The following is a 7,273-nucleotide window of genomic DNA, read 5'->3' as shown; positions in this document are numbered from 1 at the left end:
GAAATTATTTTAAAGTAAACGAAGCGATGTCCGAGTACCGAGTCACCACCTTCTCAGGTGAGTGCATAGTTACTTTCATCTTACACATAGATATGAAGTATTTTATATAAACTACGTGCTATGTGTGCATATTATCTGTATACTTGCTGTCTATGTTGGATGAACGTTTTTATACATGTTTTAGATGATTTAAACCGTATACGTATTTTATATACACAAATATGTTGGGTATGATACGGGTAGATGAATGGTGAGAGATAAAAGATGATGTGAGTAAACATTAGCAGCTATAGACTTAGTGCCTAACTAATAAACATCGGTAGCTATGGACTTAGTGCCTATTGGACAAACACCGGTAGCTATGGATTTAGTACCTGTTAAGGAATTGGTAGCTATGGACTTAGTGCCTATTAGATAAACACTGGTAGCTATGGATTTAGTACCCGATGAATAGACTATAGCAGCTATGGAAATAGTGCTTTATGAACGAACATTGGCAGCTATGGATTTAGTGTCAGTCCTATAACCCTGGAGGTAAGGGACTTCGGAATAAACGAATGCAGGATAGATGACTCTTAGGTTAAATCCTTAAAGAGTAAAGAAGATAATGGGGATGGATAATTGGGTTGATTGTTTGATTGAACATAGTAATTATATTATTGTGGGTTGAAAACCCTATGTACTCACCAGGTTTCCCAACCTGACCCACTCAGTTTATGTATATCACAGGTGACGAAGTGAAGTGACATTACACTGAGAGATTTAAAAGAGATGTAGATCACTAGTGTAAATTATTGTAAGTTCTGTTTATGCTTATGTTTCGGTATTAACGATGACATCCCAAACATTTTAAAATAAAATAAATACGTTTCTTCGAAAATGTTTTAATAACGTTTTTACCATGCTTTTCTGGGAACAAATTCCGCAACCTTTTTATAAAATGAAGTACTCTGATTTTTATAAAGCATAAACAAAATCGGTCTTTTCTGGCCGTGATTTTGGGGATGTCACAGGTAGCCCATGGCTTTCCTAGGTAAAGACCATGTGGGGTAACCCATGGCACAATGGTATAAGACCCTAGGGGAGCCCACGACATCCATAAAGGTTTATGTATGTGTAGGTAGTATGTTAGACACTTTTGTGATATGATATGCTAAGTTAATTATGTGTGTTATTGCATGAAAGACCCAGGGGGGGTGTGGCAGTTGGATGTAAGACCATGTGGGGTAGCCCATGGCACGAAGGTGTAAGACCCTAGGGGGAACCCACAACATCCTTACAGGTTTATATACGCATGGCTTATGTGGTATATATAGATTTTATATCTAACATGACATGTGTTACGTGGATTAAGTGTGAGGTATGCTCTAGGGAACTCATTAAGCATTAGCTTACATGTTGTGGATTTGTTTTGGGTACATCAGATCCCAAGGGAAAGGGCAAGGCGTGATGGCGCAGTGTGCACTCTCACACGGGCGTTTTATGGACACTCTGATATTTTAAATAAAACTTGTAATTGATAATGAGTTTGAAAACAATTATATATGGGATTTTGTAATGTATGGAAATGTGTTTGGATAATCAAAAATTAAAATTTTCCTTTGCAAAATCAGGTCGCTACAAGTTTGTATCAGAGCCTTGGTTTGAGGGATTCGGGCACACTCTTGGGTGTGTTAGGACTCAAGTTAAGGAATTGGTAAAATTATTTAAAAAATAAAATGAAAAGACTTTTAAAGAAAGGAAAAGATGAGAGTGCAATGTGCATGATCAGCCGAGCCAAGTAAGTAGTTCCCCAATGTGTCAGCCATGTTATATTGATGTTTGAGCTTTGATAATCATATGGAACTTGCTATGTGTATGCTTTTAAAATTATATATGGTTAGGAGTTTATAGTCTCAGAATGATTGATTTTGCCTAATTTCATGTTCCTTGTTTGGTTGTGGTCCTAAGGTAGAGTCTTTTATTCGAAAGTATATTTGATCCTTTTCTGTGTATAATTTGCATGCATAAAGGCAACCAACTATTATTGGTAGGGGTAGAGAAAATCTTAGGAAAACCTAGGATTTGAGAGGTGCGGTAGTCTATTGAATGTGATTTATTTTGGGACGAATTGAAGTTTTTAGGTAGAGCATTGGGAAAGGTACAGGTAGGTGTGGAAGGTAGTGTTGGGCCCGTACTACTAAAAGCACAAGACCTGTACCCGAACCAATGTCAAATCTGAAGATTCCAAGGAGTACCGGTATGGGAAGATCCCTTTTATGAGTATCCTGATCTTTATGATTTATGACATTTTGGTTCATCATGATGGTGACACGATTTGAAGCAGGGAGATTAGGATTGGGATCTGAATCAAGGGCTGGATCAGGCGACACTACTGATGTCATCGATGAGAGGCTGCACAAGCTTATTGCAGCCGAGGTCACGGGGGGCAATATTGAAGCTACCCCAATCATCTTTGGGACAGTCAAGGAGGGTATGATGGAGATTATAGAGGAGAGGCTCAGGGAATTAGAAGCCGAGATTGATGCAGGCCAGGTTGGGGCCCGAACTCCCTCATTGCGGGAGTTCAAGTGGGGCGCCAGAGTTTTTCAGGATCAGGGACCCCATTTTTAGCCGATGCTAGGTGGCGGATATCGAGAACATCCATCGCACGAGTTCTTTCCCGGATGCGGAAAAGGTGGGATTTGCTTCTTGCATGCTGAGAGACAGGGACCGAGATTAGTGGGGCGAGGTTACTAACCACGTGGGAGCAGCCGGTGTGGCTGAGATGACATGGGCCGAGTTTGTACGACGATTTGATTTGGATTTTGCACTAGCCATTAAGGTGCAGAGGATGGTGAGGGAGTTCCAGGAACTCCAGCAGACCACCAAGACTATGGCGGAGATCACCGCCAAGTTTCATGAGTGAGCATTGTTGATTCCACAGTATGCTACCAATGAGGATATGTGGAGGAAGAGATATCATTCCATGCTGATTGATGATATCTGAGAGTTTGTGAGCTTTACAGGGTGTAAAACCCTGAACGAGATGGTGGAGAAGGCCCAGAAACGGGAGATGGAGTTAGACTTCCGCACCAAGCAGAAATCGGAGCAAGCACATGCAGCGGTGGGTCAAGCTAAGAAGCCTAAGACCTTAGACACTTCTAGTAGGGGCAAGCAGGGCTGGGGCCGGTATGCCAGGTGTGCTAAATCACATAGTGGGGCTTATCAGACAACAGGGATATCAAGATGTTACTCTTGTGGTCAGCAGGGCCATTTGAGCAGGGATTGCCCCAAGAAGGGTTTGATATGTTTCCATTGCAACCAGACTAGCCATAAAAAGGCCGACTGTCCAAGGTTGCAGGGATGGGGAGGAGTAGTGGCGGTGCATGCACCCGCCACACTGAGGATCACTGATGGCTGCCCTGCTAAGGCGGATGCCCCAACGGTAAAGAGCCGCGCATTTTAGCTGACTACCGAGGAGGCTCGGGCAGCGCCAGACGTTGTGGCTGGTATGTGTCTATTATTCTCCGCACTTATTATTCTTATGACTTATATGTACTTTATGCTTGTATAGGGACCTTTTTGGTCAATGGTATGTCTGCTCATGTCTTGTTTGATTCGGGTGCTACTAGATCGTCCGTGTCCTTTGCGCTTAGCATGAAGTTCCAGGACGTGCCGAGAACCTTGGATTCCCCACTCGAGATGGAGATTGCAGATGAACGCACTGTGAGTGATGCGAGGGTGTATCAGGACTGCATACCAAATGTGTTGGGCGAGAGGTTTCGTGTTGATCTAGTCCCAATACCGTTGTGAGGGTTGAAGGTGATGGTCAGGATGGATTGGTTGGGGGCCAATGGGGCCATGATTGATTGCGAGCGCCAGTTGGTTAGGGTTCGAACCCCAATTGGGGGAGAACTGCTTATACATGATGAGAGAGCCTCGCAGGAGCCAACTCTCTGATCGACTGCAAGGGCTAGGAGATTTCTGCAGCAGGGATGTATGGGATTTATGGCTTATATCTTAGATATGAGGGTTGAGACCACGATGGATGTGGGCAGTGTGTCAATTATACAGGAATTTCGGGATGTTTTTCCTGAAGAGTTACCAAGAGTGCCTCCGGAGAGGCAGGTGGAATTTCAAATTGATTTGGCGTCGGGTGCCGCTCCAATAGTGAAGGCACCATACCGGTTGGCACCGTTGAGATGCAGGAGTTATCGACGCAGCTTCAGGAGCTGCTAGACCGAGGGTTCATACATCCGAGCAGTTCCCCATGGGGAGCACCGATCCTATTCGTGAAAAAGGATGGATCACATAGGATATGCATTGATTACCGAGAGTTTACCAAACTAACAGTGAAGAGCCGTTATCCATTGCCAATGATCGATGATTTGTTCGATCAGCTGCAGGGTGCGTCTTGGTTTTCCAAGATTGATCTTCGGTCGGGGTATCACCAGATGAGGATTCAGGATGAAGATATACCGAAGATGACTTTCAGGACTCGGTATGGGCATTATGAGTTTTGGTGATGCCTTTTAGGCTTACCAGTGCCCCAACAACGTTCATGGATCTCGTGAACAGGGTGTGTAGACCGATATTGCATCAGTCGATGATTATTTTTATTGATGATATCGTAGTCTATTCTAAGACCAAGGAGCAGCATGGGCAACATTTGAGGGAGGTACTGGAGACCCTGAGGGTTGAGAAGCTTTATGAAAAGTTCTCCAAGTGTGATTTCTGGATGCGAGAGGTACAGTTTTTGGGGCACATCATCAATCAGGAAGGCATTTCTATTGATCCAACCAAGGTTGAGGCTGTAATGCGGTAGGAAGTACCGAAGAACGCATCAGAGATTCATAGCTTCTTGGGTTTAGCGGGTTATTATTGGAGATTTATTTGGGATTTCTCCAAAATTGCTATGCCATTGACCCGTTTGACCAAGAAGAATGTGACATTTCGGTGGGGCGCGGATCAGCAGTTGGCTTTTGAGACCCTAAGACGGAGGTTATACTAGGCATCGATCCTAGTACTACCCGAGGGGTTAGACGATTTCGTGGTGTACTGTGACGCATCGATTTCAGGGTTAGGTGCGATACTGATGCAGAGGGGGCACGTGATAGCTTACACGACTTGGAATTGGGGGTAGTGGTGTTCGCCCTCAAGATTTGGAGACACTACTTGTATGGGGTGTGATGCAACATCTATACTTATCACAAGAGTTTAAAGTATTTGACGGATCAGCAGAACCTCAACATGTAACAGAGGAGGTGAATGGACGTGCTGAAGGATTATGATTGCGAGATCCTATACCATCCAAGGAAGGCCAATGTGGTGGCCGATGCTTTGAGCCGCAAGACGGAGGGGTCCCCGATTGGGAACATTTGTATGAGGATGACGGTGATCTCTCCATTGTTGGACATGATCAAGGAGGCCCAGGTCGAGGGAATGAATAGAGACAATTGGAGGATAGAGCGTATTCGGGGATACTATCCTATGTTTGTTAAGGATAGTCGTGGTCTTTTGACACAGTGTAGCCGAGTGTGGGTACCAGTGCCTGGAGGGGTGAAATAGAGGAATCACGGTTACAAAGTTAGTCAAACTTTTATAATAAAAATTCAAAATTATTAATCAATTATTTTAAATAAATTATTAATTAAGAGATATATTTTTGTTATATAAAATTATAATCGTTGATTTAAATAAATACGTGAAATTATATACCTTATAATCTGTATTAATTTTATTTTAATTATTATTATAATGTTATTTATTTAATGTATTTAGAGTGACAAATTTAAAATCTGAACTTTAAAATGAAGAATAAATAGGTTGACATGTGGTATGATATTAATTAGAAGACCTAATAGGGTGACACATGACAAAATAAAAATAAACCTATTCTTTTATTAGAATAAATATTTTTATTCTAATGTTATTAATTTAATGTAATTAGACTGAGAATTTTAATATTTGAAATTTAAAATGGTTAATCAATAGGTTGACAATTGATATGATATTAATTAGAATGCTTAATAGATGACACATGAAAAAAGAAGCATAAACCTATTCATTTATTAGAATAGGGAGAGATTAACTATTTATGAAAAAAAATTAAGAAAATGACAAAAAAAAAATTATTGACAATTTAATCTAACTGGTATATAAGATCCGATCCTTACTTTGTAGGCATGATTAAACAAACAAACCATATTAAATGTTGATATTAGACCAACTGTTATACCTACCGCATACCACATGTGGTGGGTGTCACATCAACACCATATTCATTTACCACTAACATAAGATACTTACCACTAACAAACCACTCCACCTTTTTTAAAAAAAAAAAAAAATCAAAAATACAATAAAAATCATTTTTTTAATACTAGTTTTCCATTAAATAAAATACTAAATTTCATTAAATAAAAACCACATTAATTGAAATAAAATAAAAATAAAAATAACATTAGAAATAAAAATTACATTACTTAAACTAAAAAACCCTAAAAATACCAAGTATAAATAAAATAAACTACCCCTACGTCTACGTCGGGTTCGAACCGACTCTTTCATCGCTAGAAAAAGCTCCAAGTTTTCGCCATTAAGGTCGTCCACTTTCATTTTCAAGATTTCCATATCGGTTTTTGTTTGGATCGTCGCTTGTGTCTCTTGAAATGATGTTTTTGCTTCAATCATTTTTTGCTCAATCCGAATCATCACCTCGGCCTTCGTTTCTTGAAGTTGCACATATCGATCAAATTTATTGCCAAAAAGATCCATAACACTAGAGCTCGAAGATGTTGAAACAGTTTTTTTTTTGCTTTATTTCTTCCAATGGGCCGACGAAGAGGTTGTTCGGTTTCAAGATCTAGCGGACCATCGTTGATGTTGATGTGTGTTCGGCCGTCCGATTGTTGAGAAGTTTCATCGGGGTTTCTCGAACGCTTTGAACCGGAAGATTGCGAAGTTCCTTCCGTTTGCTCTTTCAATTTTGGAACATCTTTCAATTTAGCCACAATTTCATATACGGAAAAGCTTTGCATATTGGAGTTGTTTTTTCAAATTGATGCATGACCGCCTTGAAAACATCAAAATCGTTCGAGCCGTTTTTGCATATGTTTAGGAAATTGTTGTAGATTCCTCCAAATTCAGTGCATTTTAGTTGAATATTGCGCCATTTTGACGTAATTTGATCAACATTTCGAGTTTCACTTTCCATTAACTCGTAAAAAATGACTCGAATTTTCTCCCAAAAACTTTCGTAAGGTTGACTATCTCCTACAATTGGGTCTTA

Source organism: Lactuca saligna, chromosome 4 (assembly GCF_052625555.1).
Source record: "Lactuca saligna cultivar CGN05327 chromosome 4, ASM5262555v1, whole genome shotgun sequence".
Lineage (NCBI taxonomy): Eukaryota > Viridiplantae > Streptophyta > Magnoliopsida > Asterales > Asteraceae > Lactuca > Lactuca saligna.
This window is presented reverse-complemented; position numbering follows the sequence as displayed.